Source organism: Myotis brandtii, unplaced genomic scaffold, assembly GCF_000412655.1.
Source record: "Myotis brandtii unplaced genomic scaffold, ASM41265v1 scaffold1053, whole genome shotgun sequence".
Lineage (NCBI taxonomy): Eukaryota > Metazoa > Chordata > Mammalia > Chiroptera > Vespertilionidae > Myotis > Myotis brandtii.
This window is the reverse complement of record NW_005353549.1, coordinates 576,846-598,631: the sequence shown is the minus strand read 5'-3', so window position 1 is coordinate 598,631 and position 21,786 is coordinate 576,846. Positions and strand designations below refer to the sequence as shown.

Below are 21,786 nucleotides of genomic sequence, written 5' to 3'. Positions count from 1 at the left end.
CTCCCCTCACCCCATTGACCTCTCCCTGGCGGTTCCCATCCCCCAGCACATGCCCTCACCCCCTACTCTCTGTGTCCATGGGTTATGCTTATATGCAAGCATACAAGTCCTAACCTCCCTTTACTGCCCTACTCCCCTGCCTTTCCTCTGAGGTTTGACGGTCTGTTCAATGCTGCTATGTCTCTGGATCTATTTTTATTCATCAGTTTATGTTGTTCATTATATTCCACAAATGAGTGAGATCATGTGATATTTATCTTTCTCTGACTGGCTTATTTTGCTTAGCATAATGTTCTCCAGGTCCATCCATGCTGTTGCAAATGGTAGGAGTCCCTGCTTTTTTATAGCAGCATAGTATTCCATTGTGTAGATGTACCACAGTTTTATAGATGTATGACAGTTTTTTAATCCACTCATCTGCTGATGGGCACTTAGGCTGTTTCCAAATCTTAGCTATTGTAAATTAAAGCACTGCCATTTTTAAAAAAATGATGTTCTCTAATTGCTAGAGCCCAATTCTGCTATTCCAGAATTTTCATTAGTGTACAATAAATATTCCATTTTGTTTGCATATCCTTAAAGCACTAGTATTTTGGAATTATTTTAGTATATAAGTTTCTGGAAAGCACATTCAATAATTTCTGAGGAGTATTTAAGTGGATACCAAGATTGAGGAGCCCCCAAATAATTATCATCTATTAAGGATTAAAGTCACCATCATCATATTAGGACATTCGAGAAAACAAAGAACAGAAATTCAGAATTTTTAATACCTTTTTTCAGTTGCTCTTATTGTATGCAGAAAGAAATCTTATCATTCAAAAATTAATAGACCATTCTAAATATCCTCTCTTATCTATTTATCCTTTTAGTAATAAAGTTATCTTAATTTCCTTTAGTTTGCTTGAAAAAAAAATTTAAAATACCCAAGTAAGGCTCAACCAAGGCAGGAAAAAAAAGAAGAAAGAAAGAAAAACAGCAAATTTTGGAGCCAACATCCTTTAAGTGAGATGAATGACAGCAGAAGATCAAGAGTGATATTCTCCTTTCTTGTAAAATTTTGGCTATTTCAGAAGGTTTACAGGTGAGATGTTGAATTATTTATTATATTTTATGGCTGTTGTATAGCATTCTAGAGTTTCATGTGTGAAGAAAGCTCATGCACATAAAATCTGGAGACAATGGTGGAAATATTGAAGCCCTTCCTCTGAGTTTGTTTAGACTATTGGCCAGAGAAGAGATTACACAATATCTAGAGTTTACTGCAGCCTTATGATTCAATTAATAAAGACATAAAGACAAAAATCCATATGCCTATAATTACTGAAGTATTAGCTAACAGGTGAATAAGACATCAGGCTACTTGCCTGAATTTTTCTCATTTCTTCCAGATTTCTGGACTCGTGCAGATGTTGAAATAACCCCTTTGAATCAAACTTATTCTACTCTCTAGTAAGTGATGAGTTGGCATCTGCTTAACAAGTTTACTTGAAAGAACTCTGATAGGAGATTTGATATCTTGAGCATCTCCTACCTCTCTCAGACTATACACACTTAGCAATAGATAGTAATGCAGGGTCTTCACAGAATCAAGCATCTATACTATTTCTCATACCCACCTAATAAGTTAATTTTGTAAAAAAGCTGATCTCGGGAGTCCATAATCTAAGAGATATTGTGGTGTAGGAAAATAATAAGAACTTTGAGAAATAAAAAAGGAGGGAGAAAGAAAGAAAGAAAGAAAGCACACTCCCCAGAGACATTAGCATCATACTTGGCTTCCTTCAGTGTCATAGTTTATAAAGTGGGATATCTCTGTTTACACAGAGCTATTTCAATAAAGTTGTTGAAATTCATATTGTGCACCTCACTAGTCATGATCTTATGGAATTTTTATATTTATGTATTCCTCTACAAAGGAACTTTATTTGTGGATGGAGTGAGTGTAAAGTCCCAAGCGGGTCTTCTTGTGCCCAAGTCTATTATGCTACTATTACAATTCCATGTCTTTGAGTCCAGAAAACTTTTTGTATTCAGAAGTTCCCTATTATACGTGTATACACAGCTCCTTAAGCTTGTGTTTCTAAAATTGCAGGAGATGTACCACCTGGCACAGGCAGAATTGTGTCAAGGGAATGAGAATATATAATAAATATGACATCTCCTCCTGGAAAATAAATTTTAGTTTACTTGAAAATGTTGAGGCAGAAAGTTAAGTAATTTAAATGAAAATTTAAACGTGGTTTACATTTTAAAGATGTAGAATTTTTGTTAGTGAGTCAGTGCGAATTTTTATTTGTTTGTCCCAAGTGGCAGAAGTGCCAGGTGGCTTAAACACAAAAGGAGCGTGTTCACTTGTACCGGTATAAATGAGAAGTCCACTGAAAGATCTAGACTTGGGTGTTGCTTGTCCAGAGGCTCAAAATGTATCTTCCAGACATTTTTTTTTCTTCTTCCCATTTCATCATCTTCTCCTCCAGATTGACTTCATTCTTATAACCAACCAACAGATATCCTCTCTGTTTTAATCTCAGGGAAGAAAGCAAGAGTCTCTTTCCCAGAAGCCCCAGGAAAAGAACACGTCTTCACTGGTTTCAGAATGTTCCTCATACCCACCCTGGAACTTGTAGAGAAATCTATACATTGGAAGTAGAAGCATCCCCTCCCAACTAGGTAAATAAGGTATGTTATTTCCAGAATAAAAATAATGCCAGGTGGCATGCTTCACACACACACACACACACACACACACACACACACACACTGCTCACACACCTCACCCCATGCACACACACCCCTTTCCAGGTTTCGTTTCATGTATCAGGGGTACACCAGTGGAAAAACTCTAAGAAACACTCCACTAGAACTTTGCTCGGGATTAAAAGCCTGCTAGACCTTAGGGATGCTCACTGGCAATAAGGACAAAAGCACCTCCTGGATGAGAGGCTTCGGGATGGGCGGATGCATTCATAGCAGGCACACCAGGGATTCGTATCCATATTCCCCTGGTTCCGGATTACTTTTAGTACCTGCCTCGCCCAATGAGTTGCTGATTGGAGGTAAACCTAGCTGACGTGGCGCAGGCAGTGCTAGAGAAGTGTGTGCAGGATAAGACACTCTTTTGAACCCATCTTCAAGGTCGGCCAAGAGAGTCGCAAACAGTATAATGAACCATAATAATGACACTGCAGAGACCCATAAAAGGCAGGATGATCGGTCCTGAGCTTAGAAAGCATCTGATCCTCTGGGAAAATCACACAACTGGGGAATTTCTTGCCAATGGGGTGAACTTTGTTTCTCTTAAAACTTCAATAGCAGTGGGTTTTATTCCACATGCTACATCACTGCACCATTTTTTCCCATACTCTTTTTCTCCAAAAAGCAGAAATCAGAAATCGTGCTCTGCCTCGGAGATGATATTGAGAATATATTTATGCAATTCATTTATTAATATCCACTTGTTAAACATAGGCCAGGGAGTCGATATTGCTAGTTGTTCCCCCATTATTCATTCTCCTCATCTCTAAGGAGAGAATCTGGATTTTGTTTAGGATGGTATTGTGCCTTGAAAACTAAACCCTCAATATCCAACCTAGATCATATATGTGGCCTTAGTCACACTTCTGGTCAATGAGAGATGTGCACAAAGCTTCTGTGGATTATTAAAAAATGTTTCGTTTTTTTCTTTACTTTTGATAGTACCATCCCTTCATTTTCCCACTTCTGTGACTGCCTGGCACGCAGATATGAAGGTGGAGCTGAAGCAGCCACTCTGTGATCATGTGATAACAGCATGAAGGTAAATCCACACACTAAGGTGGTACAGGGGAGGAAACAGCCAGGAACAATAAGAGAATGTGCTCTTTCATGCTGGGTCCAGGCTTGACTGCAGTAAGGCACTTTAATAGTTGAAAATTCTTGAGAGGAAGTTAAGAGAAGGAAATTATCTTCACCACAAATAATGAAAATGCTCTCTCTTAAGGCCCAGGGAGACATAGAATAGCAAACTTACAATTCATCAAGTCCCCTCAAAATGTCATGAAATGTGGGTCTAAATAAGTTTATAGTATGAACACAAGTCATCTCAATAAAAAATATACAGAATATTAATTAGTGGCCATTAACCTGGTAACTCTTTGAGCTCTCAAACCAGCTTCCTAAATGTATTGCTCTTTCTGGACAATGTAACACTTCAAGTTAGAATCCTCATAAATGAGGATGGTAATGATGACTTGAAAATGTTGTTCTAAATATTAAATGGAATAATACAGTGCATGGCATATAGAAAATGCTAAATAAATGATTTTTGTTTTTCTATTAATATATATTTCCCATCATCCTGACCTCTCCTTTATTCCCATCCTGCCTTAAAGGCCCCCAAATTCCTAATCCCATCGCAAACCAATGTCAGAAAGACCCATCACTGGATAGTGGCTTCTACACTGCCCTTAACATTGTGGATGTGGGATGCAGATCAGCTGCAGTTATACTTTAACAGACGTAGAGATTCAGAGTGCAGATTTAATAGCAAGTCAAGGAATGTCTACCAGAGCAGCTTGTTAATTACATGTACCAAACACTATAATAACATAGCATCTATCCATCCAGGAAATGTTCCTTTACTTGCTATTTGAAAGCAACGATTTCCATAGTTGACTTGTGTACAATTATTCCTTCGTGACTGAATGTCTGCTTAAAGCAGTTCAAGAGCTCAGAAAATCCCTTCTGATGTGACAATGCGGCAGGCATAGTACTTAGGATATTATAAAATTGCCATTAGAATTAAGATTAGCAAACATTTAAGAAGTGTCCTATGCAGTGTCAGGCACTACTGGGTGCAATGCAAGTAAAGACAAATAAGAGAGAGTAGAGTATGCTTTCAAGGAGCTCAGAGAGATGACAAACAAGCAGTTGACTTCAGTACCATATGAAATCAAGTGTTGTGACAGAAAAGGGGCCTGAGATCCAGCCTCCTGGGAACAGAGGCTGGAGAGGTAACTGCTTGAATGAGGTGCTGTATGAGGAGAGTTTTGGACAGGGAGTGACAAAGCCAAGCAAAAACAGTTTGGAGCAAAGTGGAGTGTCTGAGGTAGGCATGGAGCAGAGAGTGAAAATCAAGGGAGGTCAGAGGAAGCAAGTATCAGGGTGTAGAGAATCTTGCTGTTATAGCTTATAAACGAGTTTAGAACTCAAACGAGGATGGACAGCGAGCTGCTAAGCAACTTGTTCAGAGTAATGTCATGGTTAAAGTTGTCCTTTAGAGAGATGACTGGTAATCTAGCTAACCCTTATAAACGAGTTTAGAACTCAAACGAGGATGGACAGTGAGCTGCTAAGCAACTTGTTCAGAGTAATGTCATGGTCAAAGTTGCCCTTTGAGAGATGACTGGTAATCCAGCTAACTAGATGCAGTGTTTCAGTTTGGAGGATATTACATTGGCCCAAGCAAAGAATAATAAAGGCAAAATCTCAGATAAGAGCTATGGTTTGGAGGAGAGAGTGAGGATTGAAAACCTATAAGAAGTAAAGACCTTGATACTTGGTCATTGATTTTATATGGAAGATAAGGTAGAGAATGAGCTCCAGTTTCTTCACTGGAGTAAAATAGACACCAACAAACCGGATAGGAATACAAGGTAATTCTCTAAACCAATAAGCTGCTGCATTATGCCAAGGGGCATGATAGCATATTGATTAATGGCAGGGGCGTTTGAGCCAGAGCAGCTGGGTTCAAATTCCATCTTCATTGTTCAGAACCTAGATTACCTTGGGTGAGGACCTTGATCCTTCCATGCCAACTTCCTGATCTATAGAAAGAAGATGATAACAGTAGTACCTGTCTCAAGGTGACCAGATTATTAAAATAGTGTGGGGTCATTTAGCAATAACTATTAAATTTTAAGTGCAAATATCAATCAATTATTTCTACAACATGCCTGCCAAGAAACAGAAGGTCAGAAGAAACAAGAAAGTGATAACTAAATGCAGTTGTTATCCTCTATTGGATTCTGGGACAATAACAAAATACATTAGTATTAGTAATTATGTACCAATATTGGTTTTTTATTTTTGAAAACTAAACATGGTTTATTTATACTAGTATGGTAATCTATGATGTTATTTTAGAGGTATCTGTGAAAGAGGTGAAATCTAAAATAATTTCAAAATATAAAATTTTTTAAGAATTTCAATTAACCAGCAAATCCATTTCTAAGAAATGTAATCTATAGAAATATTGCAACAAGTATAAAAATATGTATATAAGAATATTCATTACACATCAATTGTAATTGGAAAAAACAAATGTTGTAGAAAAGGAGGTTAAATAATTAGATGAGGCTATACCTATAAAATGGAATGTTATGTATCCATTAGAAAGCATGTGTTTTAGACTTATAACTACTGGCAAAAAGTTGTCTATGGTATATTGTTAAAAGGAAACTGCAAATTGCTTTATACAGATAGAGATAGATAGATAGATAGATAGAAATAGATATTTATGGCTGTAATCTATATAATATATATATATATGGCAAATATATTTTTGGTGTGCTTAAAAATTTTAGTAATTAGTTTATGTGTTCCATGAGATAATAAGGTTGAAAGTCTCTGTATTATTCTATTGTCTTGGAGATTGAGTGATCCTTCCACTCTAATGTCTGTAGAAATGTGTGTATTTAGCCTCACGATATCTCTGTTAAGGGGTAATAAATACTATCTTTTAGCTGATGGAGGAGGAGGTATGGGGTAAAATGAGATATGTTAACTCATTTACTCAAGGAGGTCTATGAAAGCAACTTGGGACTCTTCGGTCCAATTCATAATGAACATGGCTGGTTTGTTGGAAATACATTAGGTTACTTGGAACATTCATCTTTCAGAAAATGGTTTTGACCAAATTACTGAACACCATTAACCTAAGAGACTACATATACTCTCAGAGGTGAATGAACATTTCAAAGGCACCATGATCCAAACTTTCTTTAAACTCTTTTATGCACTTTAATGAGTTGCTCCTAGTCAACCTTGGACACACTCATTACTAAGGATAATTCAAACACATTCTTTCTATTTCTAACAATTATATATTTTTCTAAAATCTATTCAGTTATTGTAGGCAGTGTAAGTTTATCAATTACCTCTCCAAGCTGTCCATTATCTATTTTGAGAGTATAATTTGTTTCCCGCATAGAATATGTGTTAACAGCATGATGCGTCTTACATTTGTAATTAATTTTGAACTGACAAAGAAGGTAGGAAAAATTCTCCCATAAACAAAAGTAATGAATGCAAGTATTGAAACAAAAGGCCCTAGTAATTTCCAGCAACTTAGAAAAAGAAAAAAACTCAATTTGCTCTCTCTTTTAAACTAAAAACACGAAGATATCTTTTGTTCCTTCTTCATGACACTCTAGAGATTTTGAAAGTCTATTGCTAAAAAGAATAATAAATGGCAGGTAGGCACATTACACTGAATCTGTGAATGAAAAATTGTTTTATTTATCAGTAAAATTAATAATACCAGTTTTACTATACATAACAAATTGGCTAGTTCACACGAAGTTTTATCAGAAAACCATTTTTATAGACACAAATCCCAGCCCATGATGAAACTAAATATTTTGCTACTCGTAGCACTTTTGAAATGATAGAGAGCTTGAAATTAAATTACACTAAATGCCTTTATATTATTCGGCATTAAACCTTATTTTCCTTACTGTCATTCTACCAGCGTGATATCATCGGCGTTGAAGAGGGATGCTAATGCTATTTATATTACACTGCACTGTCCTATAATTGACCTTGTTTGTGCAATGGAATGGCTGCTTTTCTCAAGCTGCCAGCCCTTTATTGCAGCATTTTGACCATGCACTAGTGGCTCTTTGTGCTGCTGCTGAGTTCAAGAATCAATACTGCATTCCCCACAGCCAATAAAGGCAGCTGACAGCATGAATTAACTGAGTGTGGCCAGTTGCATGGAGGGCCATTGTCTTTAAGGAAAAGCTGGACGTGATTACCAACCTCCATCTCTGAGTGAAGGTTTAAATGCAAAGTGCGAGGTTGCTGTAATTTAATTTTGGCCTGCTGCTCTGACACACTCCCCTTTGCCACTGCCTCATGGAATCCAAGCTATTAATGGCTGCAAACCAAAACACATACGGAGACAAAGACAAATCCTTGCAGTCATACAATAGCAAAGGTTTCACCTGACCTGGCCATTCTTTTCAGATACTATTCTTATCACAGATGCTATTTCTTCAAGCCGTTCTTCCTGCCACAGGAATAAATCAAGCCGAGCATAAGAATTAAAGTTATGACCTCTATACCTAAATAACGTTTTCATCTATGGTAAAGTTGAAAGATCTGTATAAATAACTCATGGCTTTCAATAGACTGCCAATATTGTGGCGGGGGGAGGGGGTTTTTGTCTGCATTTTCTTATCTCCTACTCAAACCAAGAAAATTTCCATCCACTCTGTTCCACTGAACCTATATTTCCTGAACCAAAATCAAATTCATTCTTTTTAGTCCTTATCTTCTGACCAGTATTTCACATGGAACACTTCCTCCTCCATAAAACAGTCTCGTCTCTTGGATTCTGGTCCCCGTGATTCTGTGTCCTAGGTTGTTCCTCTCTTCTTGTCCCAGACGGACTTCTCTTCTCATTTTACTCCCATGTAAGACCTCATCCTTTTTCATACCTGTAATTATTTTTCATTTCCATGTATTGATTTCCAAATACTTATCTCCACCCCAGGCCTCTTAAAACATTTGGCTGTCCCATTGGTATTTTGAATTCCCTATACCTCAAACTGGATGATTCATCTCCAGTTGGGTTTTCCAGTTCAGTAAATGACTGCCTGTCACATATAAATGAACAAGGACCTTATTTTTGAATCCTTTCTTTTCTTCACTTTCCATGCTCAATCAGTTATCGTGTCCTCCTTATCTACTCCTTAATCTTTCAGTCCAGGCTTTGGAAATGATCTCCATCATCTCCTCTCTAGGAAGGAGTCAGGCACTTCTTCATGGCCTTCCTAACCCTCTCCCTGACGCCAGGCTTGTCCCTGCCCCCACAGTGGAAAATCTCTACAACAAATCTTATCTTTCTGTTCACTTTACTTTAAAACATTCAAAGTCTTCCATCTGAGATTTCATTTTCCTCTTTAGCTTCAAATTCTATAGTGTTTCTTCTTTTGCCCTTCCCCAATGGCATATATGTTGGTTCCACTGGAACGAACTCAAAGGTTAAATATAAAAACATGGACCGTGGAAGAGACTTGATTTGTAACCAGAACAAAGGAAAACAACTATTAGACCCTGGACTGCAATCACGATGCTCCACAACTGCAGGTATTGCCTGAGCTTCCGAAAGTATGTTAGACAAAGAGGAAATCCACCGAATAAGAAAGCGGGATTTATGTGAGCCTTTAAAAGGGGAAATGACATCTCATTTCTTGCTTTATCAGAAAACCTATATTTCTGAGAGAATTTTGGTATTGAAAACATCAGTTCTGTTTATAACAGGCAATGCTCTTGGTTGAAATTAATTCAAGCAGAGTTATTTAAGGGACAGTGTATTATATACAAACCATTTAACTTGAGCTTTAAGATGATTTTTCATGTCTGAGAAGATACCATAAACTGGAATAAAAACTTTGGTTTTAAAGGCTTTTATTATATTTTTCTAACTTATTTTTATTTTCTTTCCATTGAATTTATTGGGATGACTTTGGTTAATAAAATTATGTAGTTTTCAGGTGTACAATTCTATATTACATCATCTGTATATTGCATATTTTAAATGCAAGCATTTGTGAGACTCTTAAAGGCACAGTATCTGATCTATTCTTAATCAAAATTTTGTTGCTGTCAATTTTTTTTCTCAGGAGAGTTTTATTTTACCTCCATTGTCCCCAAACATCTTACCCATTAAAAAACAAATGGAAGTGTATAGTTCTTACATTTTCAACTCCAGAAAGGCTAAAATGAAGAAGCTAATACTACAGCTACCCGAGCTGTTTCATTCTCCTCAGAATACATAGCCATAAGCTAAGCAATAGGTGTGTTCTACTGACATCAGCAGATGATGCTCTTCCTAGGGTATCTGAAGAAAAGATGTTTGTTGCTTTGCTACCCTTCCTCCCACCAGCTCTTCTATATTTCATATGCTGCACTTTCCTGGCCAGAGAAACGTCAAGGGTTTATGGCTTGGCAGCTCAGCACCATTTGATGCTGAGCGTCCAAAAGGCAGATGAAAGGAAAGCATGCGCAGTTCTCCGTCCACTCCCTATCTGTCAGGGTTATAGCACAGAAGGAGACTCAGGCTTCTCTAAAGAGACTAGATTGCTGCTCTTTGTAATACATGATGAGATACTGCACAGGAGTGATATATTTTGTGATATATTGATACATTCGCTCTGCCATTAGGAGGAGAGGAAACTTGGTCCAAGGAAGCCCAAAGAGGAATCACCAAGTACACATTTCTAGTTCACTCTCCCTTATTCTGTCAGGAGCCTCCTGGCACTGAAGCATGGTTAGTAGTTTTCTTGACTAGAAAGTGGACATGAAGATATCTTATTCCCTTTATACTTGGGTAGGAACATTTATGTTCCTGCTCCCCACACTTCAAAGTGACTAATTAAACCCATTAAGCATCTTTACTCTTGATTTATTTTACCTAAAACAATTCTTTGGAGTTGAAAGGTGTTTTTACCAAGTTCCCTTAATCAAAGGCAACACTCTGCAGATTAGGTCTGTCTAAAAATACATTGCATAGGGTTTAGCATACTTTACATCTTCCTGAAATTACCCTACATTTTTAACAACTGTGGTTGTCCAGCCTCTTGACCCAGTAGAACAGCTATAGCAACCCAGTTCCTTGGCACCAGGCAAGTCTGGAGGGGGGCAGGTGGAGGAGACAGCATTCATCAAAGTCCTCACTATGGACACATCCACAAGAATCTCTGTATGTCAGAGCCTGAAAAATGTACAGGTGTTGTTCTCTCTCCTCGGTCATGTGCAAAACCATGTTTAACTGTTAATCTGTTTTCTAACCTCCCACCCCCAAAAGTTATGTCAACATTAATAAGAAAATTTGGCTGCTTTTTGATTTTTAATATAAGCCTCTGAGTGGATTATCCGGCCGGAGCAAAAGGCCAGGGGGCCTTCTGGATGCTCTCGATGATATACGAGAAGCTCCATGGCATCAGCTGGGAAAACCGCAGCCAACATTGAAATAATCAAAAATGACCTACATGCAATAATAGCCTGTGTGACAGTGAGGAGGGGACACCAGGAAGCAGGTGGTCCATATGACAGAGGATCAATACTCCCCGAGAGGGGATACAATAGATTCCAAATGGAAAACAAACTCCCGGAGAATACGGACAGGAAGGCAAGAGAGGGGGAGGGGGAGTAAGGCAAACCTGCAGGAAACCGCACAACAAAGAGAACGTGAGGGTGTCTTTGGGGCCCAGAGCCCACGTGATGATGAACACTGACCGCGCAAGCGTGCAGAGGAGACAGCCAACATGAATTCACCTCCACGGCAAAGAAAGGGGGCAACACAAGCACGCAGAAACATCAGCTGCCACACCAGCCAGGACCTGCGCTATTCTAATTGAACATGTTTTAAAAAGGCGTCATTTGAAAGACGTGTTGACAGCCTCAAAACCTTCATTTTGTTTAGTGAGGCCTAGTTTGTAGCAAGAAAACAAGGGGAACCCATATTTCATTTCTTTTGAACATATATTTCAATGCAAAGGGAGATGGGGAGAGGCAAACCTAATTTGCATTATTTAGTTCAAAAGAAATGTTGCTTTGATGCCACTGTGTGTATCTGCAGCGCTCCCTGGCTCGCTTGGGAGCTGGTGTGTATTAACATTCCGTTCCTCTTTTTCATTACTGCTATCACATATATTAAAACAGGCACACACACGTACACTCACAGCATTAGCTGATAAAACCATAACAGCAACCTCCAGAATGAGAACTTGCTCCAGGATTCAAGGCCAAACAGAAACAAAACTAAATTCTCTGGCAGATGTTCATAAGATTTCATTACCAAAAAAAAAAAAGCAACAACTACCCCAAAAAGCATTGGCGTTTCATGATGCTGTGTGTCTCTCATGGGCTGTGGGAAACTGCGGCAGGCAGGCCTGGAGAATATTTCAGGTCTCATTCAAACGGTGGAATGGTGCATTATCTACAGCATCATCTTGATTTTTTTTCCTTTTATTTTTTGGTAACAGAAACTCGCCATGCGTTGTTGCTCCTACACCAGGGGAGTCGTAAGGCAGCCCATTTCCCAATTGCCTTCTCTCCCAACCACTGTGGCAATCGGAAGTCAGGGACTGTGATCTTCCGAAAGAAGCAGCTTTGAAAACCTCTAGCTATTCCTGCAATGCAGCAGATGTGTGGGCTGCTGCCAAGCTCCGGCTCGCTCTCAAAAATGCTGACGCGGAGGCTGAGACGCCGCAAGGAACCAAAGCAATGTTTACACGGAGCTGTCAGGGTCCGTGAGCCGCCCTGCTGGGTGTGCCCTTCCGGTGCCCTTGAGCACACCTTTTCACTCCCGGTTGCTTCAAAGGGTCTTGCTTTCCGTGTCTCTCTGCTCACTCCTGGACGGCAAGCTCCAGGGGGCAGGACTGTGTGCTCCTCCCCCAGCAAGCCCGGGCCTGGCACACAGTAGGAACTCTACAGTGACTTGCAGGACGAACAAATGAAATGAATAACCTTAAAGAAGCCTCCTAAGAGCCAGATCACTTCCTGAATCTGGCAGGTAGCTCTCTGTCCCTAGGGAAGATGGAGAATAGCTGACTTTGCTTCTGCCTAGAAGGGAAGAAAAGCCAAATGTGCCCCCGAGGCTGACGACATGCTCCCTCTCTCCCTCTCTGTGAATTGCTTGAGCATCAGCCCGTGTTTCTCAGCACAGCCCTCCCTTAGGTGCTGCCCTGTGCTGGGCTTTGTTTTCTGACTGAAGTTCCCTTTGTCCTAAGGCTGAATTTCAGCGGTGGTCTGGGCTGCCTGCATGGCTCTAGCTCAGCCACGAAGGGGATGCTGTGTACCAGGTCAAACGCAGGGAGCTTTTCCTCTTGAGCCTGTTTATTTGAATGTTGGGTGAGTAATAAAAAGGAGGGAGGTTGCCTGCGTTGTGAGAGCTCCCCCTCAGCAGAGCTGACCTCCACGCCTGATAGAAAAGACCTGGAGAGACCGTGGCTTCTCCTGCCACAGCCTGCGTCCTGCCTGCCCAGCCCCTGCGGGCCAAGCCACCCTGCTGGCCGAAAGGTGACAATGTGTGATTCAAGGCTGTCTGTGTTGGAGCAAGCAGGGCTCTCTCTGTTCTCTGCACATCTGCTGTATCCCGAGAAGAGCCCACGTTTCATCAAGCCCTTCCCTTAGGAAGATCAAAAGCCACTTTATGCACAATCATCTCTTCCTCTGGCCCCATCACTTGGGAAGCGCACGCTACAGGAAGCCTCAGATAAAGAGGCTGCAATAACTCGAGCTAAAATGTGGCTGGTGCGTTGAGGGTTACTCCGTCCTCCCACAGAAGGTGCCATATGCTCTTCTGTAAGCACAAGTGACTGAATCCTTGAATTTATTCTTTATCTGGAAGGTAGCTAAAATGAGTTGTCAAACACTTTCAGTCCAGTACCATTTTCAAGACTCTTTTTTTTTTCTCCCAAATGGCTTTTGGGTAATTAGGACATTCTTAAATATATTTTTAAAAACCTTTAGTCTGTTTACTTAATCATTTTCAAATTTAACCGTCAGAGCCAATCAAGGTAGATAAATACTCTAGAAATGCCTTTTATATTAATAAACACTGTGTTTAATCTTCAGCACCTATAGATAAATATCTTAGTCAGGGGCAGGTGGATGATGCTTGCAGCCCTCCCCACAATGCACAAGCATGCATGCATGCACACACACACACACACACACACACACACACACGTGTGCACACATATAAATGCACACACACACTTTTATCTTCCTCAGAATTGCTATACATTCTTTTTTCATGCCACAGGCTACAGAATATATAAAAGTGAGAATTAAAGTCCTTTGTGATTTAATAATAAGTTAAATGAAAAGAATCAGAGTTTCCCCATTGCTCAAACACCAGCCTCTATTTGTTCATCCTATGTGGGTGTTAAATGACCCCACTTCCCAAGGACTTAGTTATGTAATCTCATTCTCTGTGAACCACCTGCAAGAACCTCGCCATGGGGACTCCAAGACTTGTGAGAAGTGTCAAATGTGTTTTTACAAGGGAAACTATCTTTTACTCCTTTGAGGCTATCAAAGACAGAAAGGAGTGCTTTTTTTCTGTGTCGTTTTACCGTGTGATCCTAGGGATAATTCCTTTAGCCAAATAAGGGAGTTTGCCTGACTTGATTTCTATGCGTGCTTATGTTCGCTTGAACCCATGCACCTGCTGCCATATGTAAATGGGCAACTTGGGAAATGTTTTTCTGTTCATTAATTCATCAAACTCCAACCTAATTTCTGGAAAAAAAATATTCTAAGGAAAAATTTTGGGAAATGTCTGTGTGTCTCTCCTTTTTGAATAGAGAACAAAACATTTAGCATGAACAAGGGACTTACACAATGAAATTGTGGCTTTATAACAAGTTATTCACAATTGAGTAATCAAATCCATCCCCAATGAAGTCTATTCTTTAGAAAAGTGGATGATTTTCACTGATCCTCTGAACTCCAATGATATGAAGATATTCAGCTACTTTGTCTAGCCACCTGGATCAGCTTTTGGAGTCTGCAAATTTTGTTTTTCTTCACTCCTAAACATCATTTATTTGTCTCATTTATACCTTTAAAGGGGAAGAGAAACTAACAAAAATAAAAATTACTGAAGAGAAAACATAACATATTCCCTAAATAGTAGTGGTTCGGAAAAGCAACCTTTCATATCTACTAACCTTTTTTTCTCTAAGTGAAAAACAGAAACAAACAATTTGAAGATATTTTCCCTTGCAAGCTGCAAAAGAGCTTGCATTCTCAGAATTATCAAAATGGTTTTGTGACCTCCAAAGTATCAAGCAAGTCCTAGGAAAAGCTAGAACTACTAGCCTATTAGTAATGATATCTTCAAAAGCAGACAAAATCGAGGAGAGAATCTTTCTAAAAATGTCAGTGTAAGAGGAGTGGAAAAGTCAGAATGATCTGTCAGTCTTAAAGCACGGTTTTTGAAATAATAATCTAGCTGCCCTGATCTCTAGAGTTTTTCCTTTTTATGCTAAGTGTATTATATCTATTTTCATTGAATCTTCCTTGTTTATAGTCTTAAGATAACATTTTAATATAACTACTGAATTAGACAAATGACATTTGTTTGATTAGTGTCTCTTATAAGCAAGAAAGCCGTGACCTTCGCATGTTTCTGTCAGGTGTCATTTAGGCCACATTGAAATTTGGGGAAGGATCAAGGAGAGACTAAACAAAGCATTGACTTCACCATGGGCACTTCCTACTAGCATATAATTAGCATGAAATAATGTATCTAATATATGGAACGCCACCATAAAAAAGAAAGGAGAAGGAACAGGGCCAACTCAGGGCATATTTTATTTCAAAAATAAGAGAAATTTGAAATAAGTTCCCCAAGACTTGTAAATAGCTTTCATCTAACCTATTTGGCATTGATTTATTTGCATTTATTTACCATATTTTTATTACTCTGTGACCCATATTAAACCAATTGAGATTGTTGTTGGAAAAGGGAGACCTGATAATTTAGATGGCCACAAATATTATCTCCCTAATGTAATACAGTGACCCTTAAACAATACAGGTTTGAACTACTCAGGTCCACTTTTATGCATGTTGTTTTCAATAAACACAGTCAACCCTTGATATTCCTGGGTTTTATATCCCCAGAGTCAACTAACCACATATCAAAAACAATAGTTTTGATCTGCAGTTGGGAATTTTCGGATATAGAGGACCGACTTTATGCATTGTTCTAAGCCATCTCTATATATAAAATCCTAATATGCAAATAGACCGAATGGCAGAACAACCAACTGGTCACTATGATGTGTGCTGACCACCAGGGCGCGTGCGCGGAACATGGTGGGCATCAGCCGTGGCAGGATGGTGGAGCAGGTGAAAGGGCGCCAGACCAAGGCGGGGTGCCAGTCGCTGTCATAGGGGCAAGCCTCTGGTGGTTACTGAAAATTCTTTGCTCCTGTGCACCTCAGCCCTGCCCAGCTCTCACACTTGATGTCAGCACCTGGTGCTGGCCCCAAACACTCAGCACCATCAGCTGGTGCAAGCAGTGGCTGCCGGCCCCGACTGCCCCTCAGGGCTTCTCCACCTCCCCCTGCTCCTGAGGGGCAATCGGGCAGCAGTCACAGCTTGCACCTGCTGACGGCAAGTGCCAGCCCTAATCACTCCACGCTGTCAGCACGTGGGAGCAGCAGCAGTGGGAGCAGGGCTGCCGGTAGAGAGGGGACCAGGGGCTGCAGCTGGAGGGGCCAGGCGGGGGTGGGCTGAGTAGTTCAAATCTGTATTGTTTAAGAGGATGGGCCAAAATCCGCCCCTGTGCCCACCCCAGTCTCACAGCCCACAGTTCCTTTCAAGGTGCATGAATTCAAGCACTGGGCCCCTACTTTTATATAAGGGACTTTAGCATCCATAGATTTTGGTCTCCAATGGAAGTTCTGAAACTAATAGTCTTTGAGTACTGAAGGGATGACTAAAGTTTTGGGGGAGTCAAAAGTTATAGATGGGTTTTCAACTGCATGTGGGGTTGGTACCTTGAGCCCTCATGTTGTTCAAGGATCAAGTGTATTTTTAGTACTAGCTAATTTGAAGGGTCCTTATTAAGATTGTAGTTATAATCTCTTTACCTCTTATAAATGTATTTAGCTGCAAGTAACAAAGTATTAAACTGTAAAATCTTAACAAATTGGCATCGCTTTACACACACACACACACACACACACACAAATGAAAAGGCAGCCTACTTCATCTTTTCTCTTCTAGTCACAAGGTGGCTGCACAGCTCGAGGCACCACATCTGCATTCAAACTAGGAAAAGAGGTAAAAAGTGGTGCCAACCATGTCTGTTCTTTTTTAAAAAGAAAGGGGAAATCTTTTCCAGAACAATCTTAACAGACTTCTTCGATTCCTTTGGCAGAGCTGAGTATCCTGGGAAATGCGTGGCATGATTGGCTTTGACTGACCACCGTCTATATCAGATCCAGGGTGGCAAAATACATTGCCATTCTGAACAAATAGATTGCTGTTCTGTTAGGAAGGAAGGAGAATGGATGTTGCATGAGAATTAACACTGTCTGTCCTACTTCCATAAATACAGATCAATGGCTCTTGCTTGTTGCCAACATACGCAACCTGGTACGTGGGCTTCCATCTTCAGACCCAAAGTGCTTGTCGCACTGACCGTAGTCAAGTATGTCATCTTGCTATGGAAAGAAGCACACTTCCTACTGATTTCCACAGAATTCCTAAATCTGTCATCAGAACTGATGTCACAGGACAGTAGTACTTAACTGAAGTACAAATAAAATATTTTTGTTTTGCTGCCATCATTTGAAAGGGACCTCATGTGGGCCTCTCTAGGTGTTCAGGCTCCATCTTCTCCATATTTGCTCTCTAAGGCAAAGAGGAGCAGGTTGTTTGGGTGATGTAAGGTTCCCCATGGTTATTAATTGAGTTGACAGAGCTTAATGGAAAGTCCACAGACCCTGGCATAAGACAGACCTGGGCTTGTATCCAAGGTTCTTCTCTTACTTGCTGCCTGATTGTTGGTAGGTTTCTTACTCTCCTTCTGCCTCATTTTTCTCACCTGTCCATAAGCACAACCATCCCTAACTCACGAGCACCCATTAGGATGGAATTAGTTATGTAGACGAATGCTGGACACACCCCGGTGTGCCTCTATTGTTCGCTCTTAAAAGTGTAGCCTATCATGGCATCCAACCCAGTGCTAAGGAGAAGCAGTGTCCCACTTAGGATCTCAGTGTTGGTCTTCAATCTTGTCCTTGACTATGTGAAGAAAATAGTTTATTGCCTACATTACAAAAGCTCTTCTTTTTTACTGAGATAAAGAATTGATTCAAAACCTTCCAAGTTTTAATTTACAGTCCTAGAAAGGAGAAAACAGACTTGACAGTTTATGGAGTTTGGAGGCCCATGACAACAGATATCTGAGTTGCTGGGGATGAGGGAGGGAACTGAGTTACTGTGAGGGAGAAGGGGGGCAGGTTCTGAGGTTGCAGTGTTCTTCAATGCTTGCTTAAGATTTTTTTGCAGACATCTTCAAGTCTCATTAAAGTAGTTGATCTACCTCTTTTATATCCTCCTTCTTTCGAGCTTATTGTATATTTAATCTAACTTATCAGTTTTACCATTATTTCATGGATATTTTCTGCTTTCTCAACTATAAACATAGAATAATAACATTTTTTTCAGTAAAATTATGTGGGGATTAAACGAGATAATGTAGATGAAAGTGCCTCACACAATATTTGACTCATTTTTGGTCCTTCAGCCATATATGCAGTGTGTGTGTGTGCATGTGTGTGTATGTGTGTGTATTTTCTGACCACCTACTCATCAGAACTTTACAAGGTAATTTTCATCATTGTTTGAATAATTTGGTGATTTATATAAATTTCTAAGTTTCTCCATTTTATTCATTACAGTCTTTTGGAAATCTTCCCAAGGGATATAAGGTACTAACAGATGCTCTGCCTACACTGAATAAACATCTCCAAACCATTGCACGTATATTAAAAATCTTTTTTCATTTATCTGTAAGGTGTGTCTACAATAAAGACTGCTACAGTTCAATCAATGGGGAATAGACTTGATGTGACTTTTGTCTAGAAATATCCCCTAAGAACAGCAAAAGCCATTTCTCTAAAAGAAAGTTTTGGTGAAGCAAATTGCAGGGCAGAACTGATTCTCATATTTAAAAACTAATACCCTGCATGCACCAGTAATCCCTTCCCAAACATTCATTTTCTGATGAGTAGACACAGCCTTAATGGCAAGTTAAAACTGTATTTGAGAGATTGTTTTTGAAAATTGGAGACACATTAGGTATGAATCTCATTTATGTAGAACTAGAAAGAGCAGCTATATACTACTTACACAGCATTAGAACAAAATCCTTATTATAAATAAAATAAAAAGTCAGACATAGTGTTTTAGAGCTAAATTGATTATGCTGATTTGGATACCTTTTCTTTCCTGTTCCAAAAACTATTTAAGTAATAAAGTTTTAATTGCTATCTGTGCCAATTAAAGAGTTCTTGGGAAAGTGTTGGCAAGCAAATACTAAATGACTCAAACCTGTATATAAAATGAACACATGCTAAAATAGTATGATAGATGCTGCATAAAGATAAGCACACTGGAGCCTTCCCGCAGAAGAAAGGGAAAAAAAACTAGTCCTCCTAGCATTGCCATTTTTTCTGCAACAAGGGAAAAGGCAGCGTTAGCAAACAAAAATTGCTTTTCACTTTGCCAACAAGATAAATAGAATGAAATTTCAAGGCGAATAACTGCAAGATGTACATGATTGATGCTACATTTACAAAAATTTCAAAGATATGGGTACAGTTTGTCATGAAAATGACGTTGAAATCTCTGTGTTTTGTCAGAAAAATTATGCACAAAAAAAAAAAATGCCAATTTTTCTCCTCCAGCTCTTGTCCTTGCCTGTTCTAGAAATTGTTTGCTTTTTGGAGAAGAAAAAAAGAGAGGAATATTTTTGCTTCTAAATCTTTTATTTTGCTAATCACAGGAATGTGTGGCAGACGTGTTTCGGGTGGGAGCTTTCATGAAGATAATGGGCTACATCTGCTCCTCCCAGCCTCAGAGGAGGACCAAAGGAGGAAACATAGACGAAAGTCCTTTGTAAACTTCAAAATGCCCCCAAAATGTTAATTTTCCTTATTAGCTAAATGCTAAGTTAGATACATTTAAATACTGTTTGTGGGAAAGTGAGATTCTAAAATTTGACTCAAAGAGAAATTAGATATCCTTAAAAGTGAGGATGGAAGAGGCCCTGGCCAGTGTGGATCAGTTGGTTGGAGCATCATCCCATAAAACAAAAGGTGGCAGGTTTGATTTCCGGTTAGGGTACATACCCAGGTCGTGGGTTCAATTTCCGGTTGAGACAGATGTGGGAGTCAGCTGGTCTATGTTTCTCTCTCACATCCAGGTTTCTCTCTCTCCCCCTTTCTTCCTAAAAAAAAAAATCAATAAAATTGTTTTAAAAAATGGGGATAGAAGATAAGAAAAAACAGAATGTGATATTACTAAGATTTATAGATCAGGCCTACACTTAGTCCTTATCTTTTATAACAATAACAAGTAACATTTTTTTCACAGATCAGAAGAGCAAAGACTCTTGTTTGTGTGAATCTTCTCTGAATGCCCAGCCCTTAAAACATAGGAGATGTAAAGTACGAGAAATATGCACCTATCTATTGAATGAATGAATGTTCACTAATAAACCAGATCTGCAAAGGGCTCAGGGTTTTGTTTTATTTTTTCACTTGCAATAGATTATTTAATCCATGTACTAAGCATATGAAATAGGCTTCATCCTCAATTTTTGATAAGAAAACTGAAACTTGGAAAGGTACTTGCTATGGGGCAGGTACTATTAAGTATTTCATAATGTAGATGAAAGTGCCTCACACAATATTTGACTCATTTTTGGTCCTTCAGCTATCTATGCAGTGTGTGTGTGTGCATGTGTGTGTATGTGTGTGTATATTTTCTGACCACCTACTCATCAGAACTTTACAAGGTAATTTTCATCATTGTTTGAATAATTTGGTGATTTATATAAATTTCTAAGTTTCTCCATTTTATTCATTACAGTCTTTTGGAAATCTTCCCAAGGGATATAAGGTACTAACAGATGCTCTGCCTACACTGAATAAACATCTCCAAACCATTGCACGTATATTAAAAATCTTTTTTCATTTATCTGTAAGGTGTGTCTACAATAAAGACTGCTACAGTTCAATCAATGGGGAATAGACTTGATGTGACTTTTGTCTAGAAATATCCCCTAAGAACAGCAAAAGCCATTTCTCTAAAAGAAAGTTTTGGTGAAGCAAATTGCAGGGCAGAACTGATTCTCATATTTAAAAACTAATACCCTGCATGCACCAGTAATCCCTTCCCAAACATTCATTTTCTGATGAGTAGACACAGCCTTAATGGCAAGTTAAAACTGTATTTGAGAGATTGTTTTTGAAAATTGGAGACACATTAGGTATGAATCTCATTTATGTAGAACTAGAAAGAGCAGCTATATACTACTTACACAGCATTAGAACAAAATCCTTATTATAAATAAAATAAAAAGTCAGACATAGTGTTTTAGAGCTAAATTGATTATGCTGATTTGGATACCTTTTCTTTCCTGTTCCAAAAACTATTTAAGTAATAAAGTTTTAATTGCTATCTGTGCCAATTAAAGAGTTCTTGGGAAAGTGTTGGCAAGCAAATACTAAATGACTCAAACCTGTATATAAAATGAACACATGCTAAAATAGTATGATAGATGCTGCATAAAGATAAGCACACTGGAGCCTTCCCGCAGAAGAAAGGGAAAAAAAACTAGTCCTCCTAGCATTGCCATTTTTTCTGCAACAAGGGAAAAGGCAGCGTTAGCAAACAAAAATTGCTTTTCACTTTGCCAACAAGATAAATAGAATGAAATTTCAAGGCGAATAACTGCAAGATGTACATGATTGATGCTACATT

General features: G+C 39.1%; 2 long non-coding RNA genes across 2 annotated transcripts in view; one reads left to right on the top strand and one right to left on the bottom strand.

The window, feature by feature from the left end:
- Nucleotides 1–21,786, bottom strand: part of LOC102239129 — a 42,673-nt gene that overhangs the window by 14,080 nt on the left and 6,807 nt on the right. The gene's annotated exons all lie outside the window — the stretch shown is intronic.
- On the top strand, nucleotides 937–20,528 carry LOC102238928. Its single transcript, XR_001362266.1, has 4 exons — nucleotides 937–1,084; nucleotides 2,535–2,682; nucleotides 3,700–3,799; nucleotides 20,395–20,528. It is a non-coding gene; the product is annotated as an uncharacterized LOC102238928 (long non-coding RNA).